We start from the raw sequence: 21,543 nt of genomic DNA on the forward strand, positions 1-21,543 counted from the left end.
GTTCAGTTCGTTCAGTTTCCCAAATATGCCAGTTAAATAGGCAAGGAGACACATTTCATTTTCATTACACAGAAAGTCAAGAAAGTCTGTCTGTTTTTTTGCCCATTCGTTCACATGGAATCTGTTTTTTGTCAATATAGCCACGCAGTGCAACCTCTGTGCAGTTTCATGCTCGAGAATCGTGAGACAGAACAATACGTCCTCGTGATTAGCATCCCCCGACATGTAGCGAACAAAATACATTAATGGGCATCTCGGCCCTCACAGCTAACGTCCATTTGGAAAGCTGGGGAGTTTTTGAGTGGTTCAGTAGGTTTCATTTGGATTGCTAGTGTAGTATCTTAATCTACAAATGCTGACCGTTGCTTAAAGTAGGAAACGTGGCCCTAAGATTTTGCTGATGTGGCAAAATGATGTAACTCTACTCTACTGTGCTGGAAACATCTGGAAAACATTACTGATCATGGAAAGAGGAGATGGGGAGTAAGAGAAAAGACTAGGGATTGGTTTTTTAGAATCACACCATAATACGTCATGAGGGATATAAAAGCATGTCTTGAACAATAGAATAGGAGGAATAGCTAATCAGATTGGCTCGGGCTATCTCCAGACATCTGCAGATGTTTGTCAAAATTCGATGCTGTAAACTCTTTGTTATAATAAACCTTTGAAAACAGAGTACAGTGTCGGCGGATTCCTTTATCATCACAAGCATGGACCAGCAAAAGTGTTTCTTTTAGGCACTACATAATGGCGACGAGGAATGGGGCGTCTTGCATCTTCTCTCAGCGTTCCATTCATGGGCTACGAAGTGACTCCCGCTCAAGAAGCATGCAAAAAAGGTGAGATTTCTCACAAACTTTGGGCGCTGGTCGGTTCGTGTGGCTGTGTGTGTGTGTGCGCTGGGGGGGATGCACCGTCTAAGAACTTGTGTGTGCGTTTTGCTGGTTCTTTTTGCTGTGTGGTAGGAGTTCCGTTCTAAATTTTCTGAATTAGTTTGCGTTGACAACAACGCAAACAGTGGGGAGTGTCTGTAGGGCACACTGATTTGGACACACATATTTTGCCTTGAATAAAAGTGAAAGGAGTGTTCAATGAAAGGCTTAGAGGATAACGCGTGATATGAGTCAACAGTATACTTTTAGGGCGCCGTTAATTTAAGGAAGCCCTCAAACGAGGCGATCATTAGAGATGGGCCATAAATCTTGATAGTTATTACATTAACTCTCAAGTCAGTTCTCGGGACTGCTGGTTTAAGACAATATATTCAATTGTAAGTTTACCGCTCTGAATTTGTTTGACGAAACATCTGTCTGAAGTAATCCTCTCTTTTGAATGTCTAAAACCGGAAGGTAGCAGAAATTTAGCAAAAGGAATAAGATAGGAACGGCGATTAATGGATCCTGTATGTAACTATGTGTGTGTCTAAGAGGAGGAAAAAGCACATTTCTCTGTCAGCAAGTGTGTGTGTGTTTGGGTGAAACGCAGTGAGTTTGGCTGCGTGCTTGATGACTTCCAGATGTGTGTCGACTAAGGCTTTGAGCAGAGTTTTTTGTCTCTTGTAAATAAATGTGTTAGGTATCTTGGTTTTCAAAAGTTAAGCCCCTAGAGTAAAAAGTTAAAACCCCTACAACACAGTTAAGGTTAAATATCTTATGAGTCTCTGTTTGTGAGAACGTTTGTAATTCTTAAACTATATAAACTATGAGCCCCCTGGAAGGACTATAACTTTAAAGATCTTATGAGTCTCTATAGTTTACTAACTAATCATGAGCCTACAGGGAGGACTTTTTAAGAGTGTATAGAGATGTTTTGTAATTGATAACAGCATAACTATAAATCTGCAGATAAGTGAAAGATAACAAGCTTGGTAGTGGGTTTGTGTTCTGTGTTCTGTATGTTCTATGTGTTCAGTTTGTGAGCTCTGTTAACGTCTAAACAGTTATTGTCTATGGGAGAAGAGAACGGAGCAACTTTCTATAGCTCCTACCACTCTGAAATCACATTGGTGACTGAACTGCGCACGCGTAGGATTCATGAGTTTAGCCACTCCCCTGCACTGAACTGGAGAGAGAACGGGAGAGTCCGTTTTCAGTGCAGACAAAAATAGAAAACGGGAGGGGGAATTTTGCACACAAGTGAAATCTTCTCTTGAATTAACTATTGCTTGACTGTAAAACTGTTTTGTTGATAATCGGTTGAGTTGGTGAATGACAGATATATTGACGGATTAATAATAATAATAATAAAATAAATGAATAAAATAAAATGTTATTGAGCTATTTATAATATTCCTGAATTAAGCTGTTTGCTTATTTCTTAGCGTGAATGTGGGAAAAAAGTATAAACTAAACTCTTCTTTGTTCTTTTGCCTTTCTGTCATACGAGAGACGAGAAGGAGGAGACAGAGAGAGAGAGAGAAAGAGGAGGGGCTGACATCAACTGACACCAGTGACGGCAACCCTGTCCAAATCAAGGCCAGTGCTGTTATTATTCACAAATCTACTTTCCCTCACAGGATATAATTGATACATTGTGTTTACATAGAATATTTCATGTTGTGACCATTTCGCAAGAGCTTGGCAACAGACTGATGACTTTATGTAATTGATAATTGCACATTACAGTTTCCGTGAATGACTTGTATTGATTAGAGTTGTCTTGGAAATCCAGCATTAACATTATTCTGTAAAATTAAGGTAATTAGGTGCTTATTAAGCAATTGGGTTGTGAGTTGGTACAGATCTTTTATTTTTAATTGCTCTGGAGTTGACTACTTTCCTTTACCTTTCCTGATCGGATGTGGTAAGACTGCCACCAATCAATAATTTGGTAAAATAGAATTCACAAACAAATTGATATATTGATTGAATTGATGGATTGAATTGGTTGATTTAGTTAATTGGTTGATTGATGTGGTTAATTAATTAATTGATTGATTGATTTAGTTAATTGGTTGATTGGTGTGGTTAATTGGTTAATTGATTGATTGATTTATTGATTGAATTGGTTGATTGATTTTATTTTTAATTAATTGATTTGATTGATTGGTTGGATTGAGTTGGGTTGATTATTGATTGATCAGATTAGTTGATTGGTTAAATTTGTTGATTGAAGTAATTAGTTGATTGATTGATTGGATTGATTGTTTGATTGATTTAGTTGGTTTATTGATTGATTTAGTTAATTAATTGATTGACTGGTTGATTGATTGATTTCATTGATGATCGATTGATTGATTGATTTGATTGGTAATCAATTGATTGATTGATTTATTGATTGATTAGTTGACTGATTGATTAGTAGTTCATTGATTTGATTGATTAGTTGATTGATTGGATTAATTGATTGATTGATTTGATTAGTAATTGATTGATTTATTTTGTTTAGTTAGTTGATTGGATTGATTTGATTGATTGATTGAATTAGTTGATTGATTGATTGATTTGATTTTGATTGATTGATTGATTGATTTTTGATTGATTTAATTGGTTAATTGATTGATTCGATTAATTGATTAATTATTTTTTAATTAAAAAAAAAAAAAAAAAAAAAATAAGGAGCGAAACAAGAGGGAAACACATAACATAGTCATTACAATGGGGAAAAAGGACATCAAAACTACAAAAGCAATTACTCCTCTTCATGTAGTACAGAATAGTAATCCTCTAGTTAATGGTATAGCAAAACTATCTGAGAAATGGAATAAACGTTGGCCTGACATTGAACAACCATGGCCATTGGAAGGCACTTTTAATCCAGACGTCATCAAGATAATGCAAGTGCTTGTATCCACGTATAAGGCAGAACAAAAGAAGGGGAAGAAGGGAAAACTTCGCAAAGAAAAAAGACAAAGAGAGCTGGATGTTCTTAAGCTGTTTGAAAATGAAGGACAAAAACTGATAAAACATACAAAAGACAGGAGAGACAGAGATACAGAGAAAATGGCAAAAGAGGTGAAGGTGACAGAAAAACTTATTGCAGAAGTCAATACACCTTTCTCATATATGGATTCAGCAAAAACACCCCCACCTTATGAGAAAGAAGCCAAGTTGAAGGACGTTTATCCTCAGCTTCCAGTGATCATTCAGGAAGGTGATTATTGCATCAGAGATGAGGATGAACGAATAATAGAGAGGGGACAAGCAGAAACGACCATAAAGATGAATCCAAACTCCAAAGGCAGGAAAACAACGAGATGTCTGGAAACTAAGGGTAGAGTGAGATCAAGGAGGATGGAACTTGATGATGACGATGATGATGATGATCAGAGTGATTCAGAAGAGATCATGGGTGGATATGACCCTGTCATCAGACAGAGGTTGGCCAGAGCGGAAAGAAGGGGTGATGGAAGTTGGAAGAAGAAGAATACAAGCGATTCAAGCCCTGATGAAAATGAAGATGGAGACAGCGATGAAGATTTGGAGACTAAAGGTGCTTCATATTCAAGAGGATTTTATCCTCCAATGACTAACACAGAAGAAGTACAAAGAGATATAGACCGATGCGTATCATTCCTGCATAAGGCCAATAATTTAGAAGAAGTAAAAGAACTGGAAGAACGACTCGAGAAGCTGCAGATGAAGGAAAGGAAGCTGCTGAGAAAAGAATCCCAAAAATCTGAGAAGAGATATACATTGAGGCCAAGGAAAGATGGCACTAGTAAGAAAATTATGCCGGTGATCATTCGAGGACAAAACCTAGAATATAAGCCTTTGCAGAATACCGATATGTCAGATATACTTGAGAAGCTGCCTACTCTTCAAGATGGAGCATATCCTTGGATTTCAAAGTTGGAAGAAATTACGGTGGGAACACAGTCTGCCATAGGAGACATCAAGAGACTTTTGGCTAATCTCCTTGGGATTCCAGGCATGGAAGAAATTTTTCAGAGAGCTGGACTTCATAGATATGTGGGGACTGCAGTGAACGATCCTGAATTGTTGGCTGCAAGTAGGAATCGGCTGTGGAGAGCACTGAAGGATACGTTTCCAACAAATGTGCATCCTGACAACATTCTGATTGACCCACTAGGACAACAAGAAAATCCAAGAGCCTACGTGTCAAGAGTTCATCAAGTGTGGAGAAATATTACCGGAAATGATCCAGATGTGAGTCAAATTGAGCAGTCAATCTTGAGAGCTAAACTACAGATGGGACTGCCCTTACCGGTAAGGAGCAAACTGGCAGAAGTGGTTGGACTTAGAAGCATGACAAAAGGCGTCTATACAGATCATATAGCCCATCAAGTGGATCTGTACCGGAAAAAGGAACACAACCAGAAAGAACAGGACCAAGAAACTCTCAGAAAACTCAATCAAATACAACTGGAGAAGAAGAAAAGAAGTGTTGGTTATGATCAATCAGAGGGAACCGAATCAACAATCACTGCTACAGTTTCAACTGAACAAGGTCAAATGCAACTGTACCAGCCACAACTAGTGGTACAAGTTGTTTCATATCCATAGATAGTTTCTGGAAAGAAATAATTTCAGAGGAAGATACAGGAGCAAGTGAAGATCATCTGGAGGACAGGTGAACCCTTTAGAGGAAAGGAGCAAGAATTCTAGAGGTGCCCAGAAGATCCGAAAAGGAGGAGTTTCAACTGATAGCACCGATTAGAGAAGAAGAGAAAAAGATTCAACAATTGAGGTAAAAGTAAACAAACGACCATTGGAAGTGATGGCGGATAGCGGAGCTGCTTTTACCTGTGTTCGGCCTGAAGATGCTACACATCTCCCTATGTCCAATCAACTAATTAGGACAATCGGATTTGAGGGAGTGAAACAGCTGATTCCTCTTACGGAACCAATTGAGCTCTGCTATGAAAATCAGAAAATTACAATACCCATACTAGTATCAGAACATACACCTATTGCATTGTTGGGAAGAGATGCATTGTGTAAATTGAACTGTACAATAAAATGTACACCAGACGGCTGTCTGGTAGAGATGCCAAAGGAAAATGTTTACCAATTGTCAATGACGACTGAGATGGATTCTTCTTCAGTATTCTGGATTGGAAATCTCAGTGAAGATTTTTTGAAGCAGGCTAAGATATGGGAGAAATTCATTGTGACAAACATGCCAGATGCGAGGCTTCCGGAATATCCATCTCATTGTACGCTCAAGTATTTCAAGAATGCTGCCCAATCGGACTCAGAGGAATGGCTGAGTCGTCAACCAAAGAAAGTTCAACTTACCTCATGTTGCATAATTTTAGGACCACAAGGAGCAGCTATGAAGATAAACACAGACGATTATCTGGATAAAGAATTTGAGATTGAGAAGAGTGTGCCACATGTGACCTTGTTGGTTTCTGAAGGCTATGAGCAGAAGCAAATAGGAGAAATGATGACAGAAGCAGAGAAAGCTGTTTTCATACCAATGAAAGAGAATTTGGCGATTTGGAGGACTGAAGATCATCGATTTCTCAAAATCATGATTTCGGCTCAAGGACAAGGAGAGCCACAAGCTGTACGGATAACACACGAATCTATTTGCAGTGTGAAGATGGATTCAGACCCTATGAAAGAGGAGATGTTGCAACAAGTTCCAGAATTTCTGTGGTCTCAACACAGTACAGATATTGGACTTGTGAAATCAGCCCAACCGGTGAAAGTTGAACTTCGACCAGGAGCCAGACATCCTTGGAAGAATCAGTATCCATTGAAAGATGAAGCAATCCAAGGAATTGAACCATAAATTAAAGGACTTTCGAAAGCAAGTGTTTTGAAGACAATGAAATAGAAAAATCGTTAGAGTAGCAATCAATTATTGTTTTGGAGAAACCAAGATGATTTAGTAAGCTGTGGGTTAGCTAATGTTGTAAAAGGGGAGATTAGGATAAAGATCACAAAGGAGTAGAGTTTTTGGGAACCATATTTTCTTGAATAGATTGACTATGTCATAGGTAGGTGCATAATCTGTCCGAAAAATAATGTGTGACTGTTATTCTTGGTTACATTCATATACCAAGAGGTTCATAAGATGTTCAACTAAGCTAAAATATGCTCAGTCGGTTGCAAGGTTATTGTGTAAAGAAGTCATCAGCAGGTGGGAATTTCCCGATTTAATATACTCAGAAAATGGGAAAGAGTTTTGTGAATAAATCAGTGAAATGGTTTTTGAAAAAATTAGAGAAAGAAAAAAAAAATTGGAAAAAGTCAGACTAAAATGTTATGAAAACTAGGGTTGAAATAACTCTAGGAAATTTGGAATATCTGATTGTGGGATGATTATATTATTGTGATGAATCAAAGGGGGGAAATGGAATGTGATTCATTTTATATCTAATTTTATATATCATTTTTAGTTGACATTGATGTTTTAATTTGCATATGTTGTTTTGCAAAAGATACTGTTTGGTATTTTCTTTTCTTCCAGAAGCATATGGGGGAATATGTAGAGGGACTCAAATACTCAAACATGGACAATATGAATGGACTGGAGGAAGTGGAACAAGGAAGGAGTGGAAATGTTCCGATTCCATCATCAACGTCGCATTGAAAGATGACACTGTGGAGGAGATGAAGTGTTATACTCTTACTACACTCCAGTGTTATATTCTTTCTGTATTAATTTTTGAACAATTATGTTTTCTGTGTTGGGTACATGTGGGGACCTCAGATGTTTTTGTTTATTTCGTTGAAGTTTAGGGATATGGGGTCTAGGCAAGGACAGAGAGAATCCACAGGAGGGTCCGATGGGTCGACCAGCCTGAATGTGGACATTTTGATTGTATTTTGTTTGCTGGGGTTTTTCATATGTATTCAATTGCATCATAGCTTAAAATGTATTCATGAAGATGTGTGAATTGATCTGGAGTACTTAGGTGGTCGCCTAGGGCAGAGGGGCCGTGAGAGAATTTTCCTGTCTTGACTGACTGATGGATATTTGGAATGAAAGCTGCCAGACAGGTTTTTCGCTCTTACACTCCATGACAATTCATTTACACTCCATGACAATTTATTTACACTACATGACAATTTATTTACACTACATGACAATTTATTTACACTACATGACAATTCATTTACACTCCATGACAATTCATTTACACTACATGACAATTCATTTACACTCCATAATAATGTATTTACACTACATACAAAAATGTGTCTATATAAACATGTGTTTAATCTCCATTAATTTTGGTTTATTGTTAAAGTTACTCAAGAGCAAGAATTGTTATTTGTCATAATCCTATTCTTTTTGTTTTCGAGACTTAATTAGTCTCGAAGGGGGGAATATGTAGTATCTTAATCTACAAATGCTGACCGTTGCTTAAAGTAGGAAACGTGGCCCTAAGATTTTGCTGATGTGGCAAAATGATGTAACTCTACTCTACTGTGCTGGAAACATCTGGAAAACATTACTGATCATGGAAAGAGGAGATGGGGAGTAAGAGAAAAGACTAGGGATTGGTTTTTTAGAATCACACCATAATACGTCATGAGGGATATAAAAGCATGTCTTGAACAATAGAATAGGAGGAATAGCTAATCAGATTGGCTCGGGCTATCTCCAGACATCTGCAGATGTTTGTCAAAATTCGATGCTGTAAACTCTTTGTTATAATAAACCTTTGAAAACAGAGTACAGTGTCGGCGGATTCCTTTATCATCACAAGCATGGACCAGCAAAAGTGTTTCTTTTAGGCACTACACTAGCTATAGCATAAATTCATAGTTTTACAGTGTTATCTGACAAAGGTATTGATTAGTGTTTCTGTGCCTCGGCCTCCCCACACCTTGTTTTCACCATATTGATTGTGGCGGTAATATCTCTGAAATAGTGTGTGGTTTCATTCTGTAGTGGGCCTAGCCATTCACCTGGGAATAGGGTGACTACATGTCCCAGATTGTGCGGGACAGTCCCGCATTTTGGCCCTTTGTCCCGCAACTAAACAATCATGTCCCGCATTTTATCAACAAATTCAAACACCACCAATTTAGAAAAAACTTTGATTTGTCCAGTATTTCAGTCAGACATTCCAACATGTTTCTTGCAGTCACGTTGCCCTTATGAAAAAATATCATTAGGATGTGGTAGCTATGGTGATGTTAAGCACTTCTCCAATCCTTGTTGAGATCTGATATTCTGCTCAATACAAGACCAGACATAGGCCTTTAGTCAACAAATATCAGTTAATTTCCACCTTGTTACTCACAGATTGTATAAAACATCTAATTGATTTGCTGAAAGTTCAACAATATCTCATAGTTAGGCCTCCTAACTACTTCAAAAAGCTTCTGCTGAAGAGCTAGAAAAGTAGGTAAATAGCCACATTAGACTGAAATATATAATCATAGCAGTGGGAAGTAGAGTGCTGCAGCACCTCCTGAAAAATCACAATGACAAAATAATAATAATACATATTTTCACTAAAGTAGTGCATTGGGCCTTTACTAGTCCTGTATTAGCAGACCGATATAACCGTTTGTAGCGTAGGCAAAAACAATTTTTCAGCATCCCCCCAGGCTCTCCATGCTCATTAGTTGCTCATTCAACATGCTTTATTTGCTGCTACTTCACTCAATCTCGTCTTGAAAGTCTCCCATCCTAACTGTATTACATTCCCTGAGACCAACCTGAAATGTTTCATTGGCCAAATAGTCCCAGATTTTCATAAAACAGCCACACGTGGTCTCTCGTTTCTGTATCACCAAATGTTGTTCAAGGCAAAAGAGTTGGCTACACTTCAATTGCTCGTTCGGTGCAGATGACTGCAGGGGTGTGGTACTGCCAGAGGACACCGGAGCGTCACTCTGCCACTTCTCACAATGGTGCTCGTTTTGGAAAGTTAGGTAAAAGTTGAATCAATGTCTTGGAAGATCACGTAATGATTAATTAGTATTTTACATAACATATAATAGCATAGTATAACGTTACTGTCACACTAAAAACACCACTTCATGAGATTTAGGATGGTTAGCTGAATAGTCCCCAAAAATGATGTTGCAGCCTAAACTCAACAGCGCACGTCACTAGGCAGAATATGCTTTGATTGAAACAAAATACAGGAAGGCTATATAGTTTCTTAACATCATCTGCTCTAATTTGCGCATGAAATTCAAGAAGATCTAAATGCATATTCCCATGAATCTGATTGAGATCAAACGATTGGCAATCAGACGCAGTTTGGACATTTCACTGGCAAAACATGAAGAATTATCATTCACAATTGACAGCGATGATGCATTGGCCTATTTCTAAATGATGTATCGGGTAGGCTACACTGTCCCGCAAAATCATCCTGTTGTCCCGTATTTGTGTATTTTAAATGTGGTCATCTTAAGTGGGAATTATTCAAGTGCAATGGTCAAGTATGGCCTTTTCCCACGATCTAAGGGAGCTCTCTGTTTGAATTTTATGTTTTAGATTTGAATAATTTTCATTTAGATTTTTAAGGTTAACCACCTTACAATGATTTTGAGATACACAGACGATTATTATATTTTTTGCGGGATTTTGGAAATTCTCCTGCGAACCCATTTTCATTTCAGGCGACCTCACATGTGGTCGCAACCCCTATTTGGGAACCGCTGACCTATAGTTTACCACAGCATATCCAGACACATGAGGGAGATGACTTTGTTGACATTTCTTTTTTTCTACAGTTGTTCAGGAGGGATTTTAAATATGCTCAAGTGCTAAACTGGATCACCATATTGGGATGCTCCATGTCCATCATAGGGTTGAGTTTAACAATAACATTCCAGATCGCAACCAGGTAAGATCCTACAGGGTTCCAGAACCAATTCAACATATACAATAACATTCCAGATCGTGACCCGGTTAGATCCTACAGTGTTCCAGAACCAATTCAAAATATTGGGTCTCAATAGTGTAAAGAAGCCCTTTGTCTGATCCAACATGACTTGATAGGTGAAACCAATATGAAACCCACTATTAATGACCCAACACATCCATAGCTACGCATCTAACTTCCCTAACATAGTGTTGTCTATCACCTATCCCCAGGAAATCACGCAAAACCAACCCAACGGTCCTCTTAGTGAGCGTCTGCGTGTGTCTCCTGATCTTCACCCTCCTCTTCGTGTTGGGAGTGGACAACCCTCATAAACAGCTGGAGAAACCTGAAATACAGGAGGCCAACATTGTCCCCTCGTCCGACACACACACAGAGCGGGACAGAGGCCCCTGTACTGCAGTCACAGTCCTGCTGCAGTACTTCCTGTTGGGGACGTTCACCTGGAACACGCTGTACGCCACACACGTCTTCCTGATGATCAGAAACAGCCTGGCCACCAGCCCGTCACACTTCACAGCCTATACCGTGGCCATCGGATGGGGTAGGACAGCTTGGAGAAAAATTAAGTATTTAGTTGTTTCAGAAGCTTTGGCTGGCATTAGCCCTGGGCTCCTTGAACCAAAACGAATGCTAGGTTATATTTTCAGGCTCTAATATGCCTGAAATAGAACTTCAAAGCAACTTGTATAGTGATGTTCTGTCTTTAGAGGATGTATGTGTAGTATATAATCTGTATATGTCTGCATGCTAATCTACCAGGACATAACAACAACATTCTCTGTCCTTTAGGACTGCCTGCGGTTGTGGTGGCCCTCACCTTAGGAATTAGTTACAGAGTGGATGATCCACTGGGTTACAGGCAGGAGGAATTGTGAGTCAATACTGTACTATACTACTACTGTATTACTTCTCTGTACTGTATTGTACTATACTATACTATACTGTACTGTTCTATACTATACTGTACTATACCATACTGTATTGTACTATACTATACTTTACCATACTATACTGTACTGTATTGTACTATACTATACTATACTATGCTGTACTGACTATACTGTAGTATACTATACTTTACTATACTGTATTTTACTATTCTGTACTGTACTACCACTACTACACCTGAGTACTGTGCTGTATTGCAATTTACTTCCTCTTCTGTGGTTATTTTATAATAGATTCAATTTAAATTAAAGTGGGGCAATTGCTTTATAAAATGGTATTACTCATACTGTAAAAGGTTATTATCGTATATGAAGATTATGTCTTTGTTAAATGTTTTTCATGAAGAAATGGAATGTTGTTTATGTTAGTATATGTTTTAGTGTAACGTCACGTACAACCGACAGGAAGTGTGATGTAGACAGGGGAGACTGGTGATTGGCCAGAAGAGGGAGCATCATTGTTTATAAATAGGGGGGAAAACGAAGGAGAGGGAAGAACGAGCAGCCATTCTGAGGCGTCACTCTCCGGGTGTCATGTCACCTGTAACTTATGCTGTAACCTCGTGATTTGAATAAAAGCCTCTAACACGATGCAGCATAAACGGACTCTTTGTTGACAGCAATAATATGCCACCACTCATCCGATACGACATTATCCCTATCAATGTTTGTGTGCATGTTTATAATGCATGCTAATAATTGGCCAAGAGCAATATAAAAAGTTAAAAGATTGTGTTGAAAGGTTTCTTGTTTACTTATGCCACCCACCATGTTTACTTTATACCATGTTGTTCAAATCACTGGCGTCCTGTTTTGTCTGTCACAAAGTCACACTCTCTAACTCATTCATTTGACCTCTCAGTTGCTGGCTTGCTGCCCTCGATCCAAAGGGGAACTTTGACTTCAAGCTGCCAATGTTTTGGGGGTTCCTGATCCCTGTGGCGTTCATGCTTATCTTCAACATGGTGGTGTTGGTATATTTTGCAGTTACAACAGGCAAGACCAACCCACATATAACCAGGTAACATTAATGGGGGCATTTTGGGGGCACAAAGTAGAACGTTGTAGTCATAAAGATCAGTCTTGATTTAAATGCCTACTAATAAGCTTGTTCATTTCGTATTGTCTTTCAATAAAAAGCTTGTTATAAATAAAATGTATTATCATTTCATTCTTATTAATTCAGTCATTAGTAACCAAATCATACTATTTAATAAGCACCATGCTCTAACCCACTCAGTCACTGGAAGTATACTGTTATTTTACCACAGCATTACAGCAGTCTATGACTGCAATCTAAGCATGTTGGTTATATTTCCCAGTACAAGACACACATCGATGAAGAAGAAGTTCCTCAGTAGCTTTTCTCTGGCTGTGGTGCTCGGTCTCTCCTGGATCCTGGGCTATCTGTTGCTCATTACACAGAACGAGACCATGTACACCATACTCAACATCTCCTTCTGTGTACTCACCACCACTCAGGTAGTAAATGTATGCACTCACTACTGTAAGTCGCTCTGGATAAGAGAGTCTGCTAAATGACTAAAATGTTAAATATAAAGACTAGTGTGCTATTGTACCACAGAATCCAGACATGATTGAAAACTAGACAGCTACTAAACAAAAATAAATTCTGCTGCTCTTTATAGAAACGCTACCTTTTGTTTGTCCTTGTGTGTTCCTGAAAATACTTGATAACGTCTTTGTGTTTTTGTTTTCGCTCCACAGGGATTGCAGATTTTCATTCTGTTCACAGCAAGAACAGCAATTGTCAAGAAAATGATGGCAGATGCTTTGAAATCTGTCTCTAGCGCTGGGATCCCGCTGCACACCAAGAGGTTCAGTCTATGGCGAGTCAAGCGCAGAGAAAAAGTAGAATCATACACACAGCTGGACACTATTCCATCAACCAATTAACCCTTTAACTGGCACAGATTATTTTTTTAAAATGCACAATTAGTACTGAAAATGTGTGATTGAGGTTCAGTTTTGCTCACGTTCACATCCTGGTTTTTAACCATCTTTGAATGTGTGTTTAAAAAGATATAGGAGTCCAATAAAGAAAACCGCATAGTCATTTTACTAAATGGCATGATAAAATATGCAAAACAAAATTCACATTTAATTTCATTTTAATTTGGTAGTCAACCGCTCAGTTGAGCTGCCTCTTAAAGGGTTGATCTCCACCTTGTTACACACAGATTGTATAAAGCATCTAATTGATTGGCTGCAAGTTCAACCTCTGTTGTACAATATCTCATAGACCTCCATTATTGCCTATAATAATACACACACCATTTATATGTATCAAAAGAAAATTTGGGCTATGCACATGTTTGTAAATACATTATGTACATATGTTCTTTATGAAAGTTGACTGTTTTTAATAAATGTGATTATTCTCTTTTAAGCACATGTTTCTTCCGCTATTCTTAGTGAGAATAAAAATGTTTGTTCCAATATTGTTAGTGATTTATCATTTTTATTTTTTGACATTATTTTACACAATCTCTCAGAAAATGGCTTTAGACAATATAGCCCAGGGGTGTCAAACAAATGTTCCCTGTGGGACCCGCTTAAAATGGATTAAGAAGCTTTTGCTCCATCGGCCTGTAGAACACAGGCAGCAAGCTGCAGCTGCCAATTACATCTGTGGTAGAGGAGTACAAGGCAACAAAGCACGTCAGGCTATGATGCTGCAGGACAGCAAGGATGAGAGGGTTTGCCAGGCAGAGATCGAGGTCAGAACGGGTCGCAAGTGGTAAAACAGCGGAGCACTCAGGGAGAAAGATGAACAGCTGCAACACGCTGACATTGTTGGGTCGGTAAACCAAGACAGGCTGGGTCTGGGATGCACAACCAGGTCAAGCTGGAAGAAAGCAGATCCAAAGGTGCGTTGTGGGTGAGGTATGGCTGAGGAAGAAAGCAGGGATGTCAGAGGGAGGTCTGAAAGGCTGAGGAAGAAAGCAGGCATGTCAGAGGGAGGTATGAAAGGCTGAGGAAGAAAGCAGGTATGTCAGAGGGAGGTATGAAAGGCTGAGGAAGAAAGCAGGTATGTCAGAGGGAGGTATGAAAGGCTGAGGAAGAAAGCAGGTATGTCAGAGGGAGGTATGAAAGGCTGAGGAAGAAAGCAGGCATGTCAGAGGGAGCTTGGGAAGGCTTAGGAAGAAAGCAGGCATGTCAGAGTCGTAGCCATGAAAAAAAACAGGGCAGCTGGACATGATGGGGGAGCATGAGAGAGAGGGCACTCAGCTGGCAAGACATCTTGAACATGGAAGGGCAGCGGATTAATCTTCTGCTTTGCTCTGTGTACAAGGTTTTTCTATTCCGCAACAAAAATTCACACGTGGGGGTTGGCAGACAGCCCAGACAGCTGCACACTATGTGGACGACAAGCCAATCTGGAGCATGTGCTCTTCTCCTGCCAAGCAGGTCGGACCGATAGAAAATTCAGGTGGCGGCATTACCAAATACTGACTCAGCTGGCCGCAGGACTGGAGCAAGCAAGGAGAAAGCTGAAACATCTCACCCTGTTTCATCCACTTCCTCAGGTCAGGAGAGAGCTCAGCAAAGAGCACAAGGATCAAAGGGATTTTTACCACAGCAGGCGACTGGGAGATGCAGGCAGACCTCAAGAAGCAGCTCAGATTCCCAGAGATAGCCAGCACAAGCCTCAGACCAGATATCGTTGTCTGGTCTAGAGACACCAAGCAGGTGGTCCTCATCGAGCTCACAGCGCCCTGGGAGGAGAGGATAGAGGCAAGAAATACCAGTCCTTCATCCTTGAGTCAGCAGAATGGATGGAGAGCCTGGAATCTACCAGTTGAGATCGGCTGCAGGGGCTTCACAGGCCAATCACTCTGGAGAGCCCTGGGGAGTAGCAAGGAATAAGCTAGTGGCTGGGCAAGCAGGCAGAAGTGGCATCTCGTTGGATCTGGCTGAAGAGGAATGAGTGGTGGCAGACCCAAGCAGACAGTAGGGAGTCAGGGCTGAGTTGAACGTTGGATCGAGGGGGTTGTTCCAGGACGCTGGTTCTGCCGTCAAGCCCCCAAAGTGTTTGGCTTATCAATGAAACACCGGTGAAGGGGAGTGCCCACTTGAGAACCAGATGAAGTCCCAGTTAGGTGTGGAGCTTATAGTGTTTATAGTGTAGCATGTAGTATTTAGCCTGGTGTTTATAGTGTAGTCTGTAGTTTTTAGCCTGGTGTTTTATAGTGTAGTCTGTAGTTTTTAGCCTGGTGTTTATAGTGTAGTCTGTGTACAGAGCGGGACAAGCAGAATATCCTTTACACTGATACTTATTGGTAACTGGGGCTTTTATCCAGCAGGATACCAAGGTCATGCCAATTAAATGATGTGTATGAGGGAGTTTATGTAGTTAATAGGATGATGTGGGTTCATAGGAGGCTAGCTGTCTCCCACATCATGATAGTACTGTACAGTATTAAAGGACTTAAAAGACTGAATGTAAAGAAACGGGAGACAACCGAAAAGTTAATATTAAAATCATTGTGGTAGGAACTGGAATGTGTGATTAACTATTTAAGTGTTACTTACTTATTTAGCCTTTTCTGAAGTCTTCAATGTTTAGTTGTCAATTAGTTACATTAGACAAGCATTTCAAATGTATTCTGTTCTATTTGTATTGTAGGGGCGCAGTATAAAAACACATTTGAATGTTTAAAAAAAGCAATACATTTGACTTAATAGAGTCATTATGGCATATGATTTGCATACTGGCATGTACTGGGAAAGAATGGGATTAAATGGGCTAAGCACTTTGAGATGTGGTCATGTTTGTCATTCACGGGCTTCAGGTGGCACTTAGGGGAGGAGACCTCTGATTCCCTTAAAGCCTTGAATCAAAATTCTATTTTATTTTAGAGCGCGGAGCGACTGCGTGCATGAGAAGTAGCTACACACCTGTAACTGTAAGCCATGGACGAAGACGCAGCAACTTGGAGTGGGAATGTGAGGGCTCTGGTGAGTTGAGTAGGCTATTATAAACTAACTACCAATTTAACTAGATTTTTTGGGCAGTCTGTTACTCTGTAGATGATTTTCTATGCCTGTCCATGAAGCTAGCTAGCCATTTTAGTTACAAGACTCGTGAATCATGTTAATTATAGATATAGCTAACACAAACAGTCAAAAATGTTATAAAACCAAACTAAAACATAAGGTCAGTAAAGATTATTATTCATGTATGGTAGAAAAAACGGCATGAGGAAAGGGCACTGTTTGTGGCAGGGTCGTTTTTTTTACCTTGCCATCTAATGAACTTTATCAACAGGCTGGACCTTGAAATGAAATTGCTTAATGCCTTTTCCAAAGACATAAATGCTTTTCCTAACACTGTACCACCACAACCACCCTCACTCCAGCACAGTGTCGATTGAGAGATGGCAAGGTAAAAAAAAATATCTATACGGAGGGCATTTAGCTAGTGTAGTTACGTCATAATACATGCACGTTTTGAAATGATTTGATTTGCTTCAGGACTATTTGCAGACCAACATGTCAATGTTTGCCTCTTAGCATTTAGGACACCCCTGAAGTCACAGCATCCATATATACAGTCAAACTAGCATTAGTGTTGGGTCTTTTCCAGTGTATTCATTTTACTTGATGTCTTAACCTTTTTGGATTAGTCATTAGTCGCAGTGTATTTGCTGGCTTGCAAGACTGAGAAGACCCCCAAAACATCAGATGAGCTTGCCCTAATGCAGGCAGGGATAAGGAAAAGGTTAAAACACAGTCTGTGATGAGTTCTCACGCTGAGATAAGTGCAGCATGGTTCATTGTTCGCCACAACAAATTGAATTCAATTCAGTTTTATTGAGGAACCTATCTTGTGAATTCTTTGCTTTTAGATATCAAGCCTGTTAGAGAAGTACCCCAGAATAGCCTCGATCTCAGGCGGTTGGTTGTTCTACAAGTCATCAGGTAAGAATTGCACTGCATTGAGGTTTGTTTGGTAAAGGCACAGTTCACTGTGTGTAAAAATAGTTCCCTCCTATCAATGTGTTAAAAACATAAATATTCAGGTTATTTAGCATATGTTATCACTATAATGGAGGCTAGTGGGGTCCAGCAGCCAGATGTACCCAATGTGCTACTACTTTGTAGTTGATAACCCCAACAGGTTGTCACTTGGCTGCGGGGTGGTGAGAGTATGCGCAGCATTCGCAGTGTGCAGCTAATTCCACAATCAGTGAAAGGATTGTGCCAATTTACACCTCCTCTTTAGAGGCGGAAATATTTTCACACAAAACTGGCCATGGCAATTTGTCAGTTTAGTGAATTCAGCGGAATATGTAAAGAACCACACTTATAGTATCTCCACCTGTTATTTCCGTGATCCTCCCTAAAATGCATGTCTAAAGGAGAGAATCTGGCAAACTGCGCTTTCCATGGCCAAACTGCTTATGTACTCTTTAGTCCATACCACACGTTCCTCGGGCAAAATGCACCTCGTCTACGCCAGAAAAAGGCGCAAACAGCTTTGTAAATCAGGGCCTGAGTTTTCTTAGTTTCAAATACCAGGTGCGTATAAGCAGGGGCATACCTTACGGTGGCATTGTAGTGCCCTGGCCCCTGTATTTTGATTTTCTTTTGTTTTTCAAAAAGGGGGACCTGGCCAAAGACACCTTGCCCTTGTCCCACCGGAATCCGATGGCTACTCTGGGAGACTCCTGCGATCGGCCTCAGGTGGTGGAAAGACCATTCTCTACATTGCACTGATTCAAGAAGAAATCGACACAAGTCCTCTCCCACCAGATGCACCTGAGTTTGCTAGAATGCCCGAGGCAAATTGCCACAAGTGTGGTAAACTAATGCCTGTACAGCTGCTGCCAGTCCTGTGGGTCTGCAGGTCACAGTACGGTAAGACTGGGGACTGGGGTACAAAGCAGTGTTATTGTTGTTATTGACTTCACCAGGCTTATGTTGACTGACATTAACTTTTGTCAGACACTGTTGCGCATCCTTACAGGAGCCAGACAAGGATCTCAGCATTGCTGGAGTGGCAGAGATGGAATCTGATGTAATGGATTGTAGAGTGGTAAGTTAAATACATCGCTGTCACTTCATTAACTGCTTCCAAGAGTAAAGCTTAGCCCGGTAGACCAATCTGATCTTGCGAACTCACATTGTTGAGACATTGATCAGTCTAGCCTCTCACCTATTCACAACTGTTTGGAAGAAGCTCTGCCGTATATGGGCCCATCAGCCTGCTCTGATATGCTATGGGGTTAGGCATGATTGACTAACTGCTGGCTGACCAGTGGTGCTGTCGTGCACTTCATGAGTCATTGTTCTTAATGGACGCTGATCCTATCATCTGTGATTTCATTTGGCAACGCTCCTAGGCTCAACATGGTTTCAAGCACAGAGGCCAGACTGACAAATTATGCGCAATAAAATGTGAGTGGAGTGGTCAGTCTGGTTTACCAGGCTAAGTAAAGCTGTGTATTTCACTCTGAACTCTACCCCGACAGGTACAGGCATCGTGTCCGATCTGTCTGAAAATGTATCCCATCGCTAACCTTGAGGTTCATGCCAGTTTTTGTGAGAGGTAATGAATGGCATCATCACACACAAGATATATTTGATTGTAAGGCAGATTTTCCCTTATAATGACATACTTTTTTATGTAGAACCGAAGTGCAAGATGGACCCCATGTGCAAGTGATATCATGGTAAGATAATAAGAAAGCCATAAAGGGACAAACAAGAATCTTGAGACATTTCCAGGATGCAATGGCTAGAATGGGCACTCACCCACCAGAGATGTAATTACGGGAGATATTACCCTAAGTGCCAGAAGGTATATTGCACAGGAGGTGGGGAATATCTCCCAATCACTAGAGGGTGAGTGGTGGATTTGTCATCTATTACAACACACTGTCTGGCTTTTGCGAGGTTGTAAGCAGGATAGTTTTAATTTCAGTGTCGGTGACGTGTTGAGCTGCATCAGTCAGGGAGTCAGTACAGACGGAGAGTTCCGGATCAGCGTCAGCAGAGAGAACCTCCTTCAACGAGGGCTGAGTCAATGGAAGAGGCAGAAAAAAAGTTTACGAGCTAGCAACTTGAAAGTCACCTACCTGACAGGACCTGGTGTAGACACCGGGGCTCTCAAAAAACACTTCCTAACATCATCAAGTGCCAATGATGATCGCCCCATTTGATAGATAATGGCACTTTTAAAAAATGAAAGGAGGTGCTCATACACTGCTCCAAAAAATTAAGGGAACACTAAAATAACACATCCTAGATCTGAATGAATGAAATAATCTTATTAAATACTTTTTTCTTTACATAGTTGAATGTGCTGACAACAAAATCACACAAAAATTATCAATGGAAATCAAATTTATCAACCCATGGAGGTCTGGATTTGGAGTCACCCTCTAAATTAAAGTGGAAAACCACACTACAGGCTGATCCAACTGTGATGTAATGTCCTTAAAACAAGTCAAAATGAGGCTCAGTAGTGTGTGTGGCCTCCACGTGCCTGTATGACCTCCCTACAACGCCTGGGCATGCTCCTGATGAGGTGGAGGATGGTTTCCTGAGGGATCTCCTCCCAGACCTGGACTAAAGCATCCGCCAACTCCTGGACAGTCTGTGGTGCAACGTGGCGTTGGTGGATGGAGCGAGACATGATGTCCCAGATGTGCTCAATTGGATTCAGGTCTGGGGAACGGGCAGGCCAGTCCATAGCATCAATGCCTTCCTCTTGCAGGAACTGCTGACACACTCCAGCCACATGAGGTCTAGCATTGTCTTGCATTAGGAGGAACCCAGGGCCAACCGCACCAGCATATGGTCTCACAAGGGGTCTGAGGATCTCATCTCGGTACCTAATGGCAGTCAGGCTATCTCTGGCGAGCACATGGAGGGCTGTGCGGCCCCCCAAAGAAATGCCACCCCACACCATGACTGACCCACCGCCAAACCGGTCATGCTGGAGGATGTTGCAGGCAGCAGAACGTTCTCCACGGCGTCTCCAGACTCTGTCACGTCTGTCACATGTGCTCAGTGTGAACCTGCTTTCATCTGTGAAGAGCACAGGGCGCCAGTGGCGAATTTGCCAATCTTGGTGTTCTCTGGCAAATGCCAAACGTCCTGCACGGTGTTGGGCTGTAAGCACAACCCCCACCTGTGGACGTCGGGCCCTCATACCACCCTCATGGAGTCTGTTTCTGACCGTTTGAGCAGACACATGCACATTTGTGGCCTGCTGGAGGTCATTTTGCAGGGCTCTGGCAGTGCTCCTCCTGCTCCTCCTTGCACAAAGGCGGAGGTAGCAGTCCTGCTGCTAGGTTGTTGCCCTCCTACGGCCTCCTCCACGTCTCCTGATGTACTGGCCTGTCTCCTGGTAGCGCCTCCATGCTCTGGACACTACGCTGACAGACACAGCAAACCTTCTTGCCACAGCTCGCATTGATGTGCCATCCTGGATGAGCTGCACTACCTGAGCCGCTTGTGTGGGTTGTAGACTCCGTCTCATGCTACCACTAGAGTGAAAGCACCGCCAGCATTCAAAAGTGACCAAAACATCAGCCAGGAAGCATAGGAACTGAGAAGTGGTCTGTGGTCACCACCTGCAAAACCAGTCCTTTATTGGGGGTGTCTTGCTAATTGCCTATAATTTACACCTGTTGTCTATTCCATTTGCACAACAGCATGTGAAATGTATTGTCAATCAGTGTTGCTTCCTAAGTGGACAGTTTGATTTCACAGAAGTGTGATTGACTTGGAGTTGCATTGTGTTGTTTAAGTGTTCCCTTTATTTTTTTGAGCAGTGTATGATGT

The 21,543-nt window shown here is 40.9% G+C and overlaps 1 protein-coding gene and 3 long non-coding RNA genes across 4 annotated transcripts in view; all 4 read left to right on the forward strand.

Moving 5' to 3' along the window:
* The window catches only part of LOC121547839 (adhesion G-protein coupled receptor G7-like), an 89,617-nt gene that overhangs the window by 24,008 nt on the left and 44,066 nt on the right, over positions 1-21,543 (forward strand). The window lies entirely within an intron of this gene.
* LOC123486243 lies at positions 656-2,479 on the forward strand. Its single transcript, XR_006659303.1, has 2 exons — positions 656-842; positions 2,389-2,479. It is a non-coding gene; the product is annotated as an uncharacterized LOC123486243 (long non-coding RNA).
* Positions 16,617-17,671, forward strand: LOC123486242. Its single transcript, XR_006659302.1, has 3 exons — positions 16,617-16,707; positions 17,376-17,470; positions 17,598-17,671. It is a non-coding gene; the product is annotated as an uncharacterized LOC123486242 (long non-coding RNA).
* LOC123486240 lies at positions 18,372-19,420 on the forward strand. The gene is made up of 4 exons (XR_006659300.1): positions 18,372-18,609; positions 18,719-18,787; positions 19,224-19,300; positions 19,383-19,420. It is a non-coding gene; the product is annotated as an uncharacterized LOC123486240 (long non-coding RNA).

The sequence above is a fragment of the Coregonus clupeaformis genome, unplaced genomic scaffold, assembly GCF_020615455.1.
Source record: "Coregonus clupeaformis isolate EN_2021a unplaced genomic scaffold, ASM2061545v1 scaf1085, whole genome shotgun sequence".
Lineage (NCBI taxonomy): Eukaryota > Metazoa > Chordata > Actinopteri > Salmoniformes > Salmonidae > Coregonus > Coregonus clupeaformis.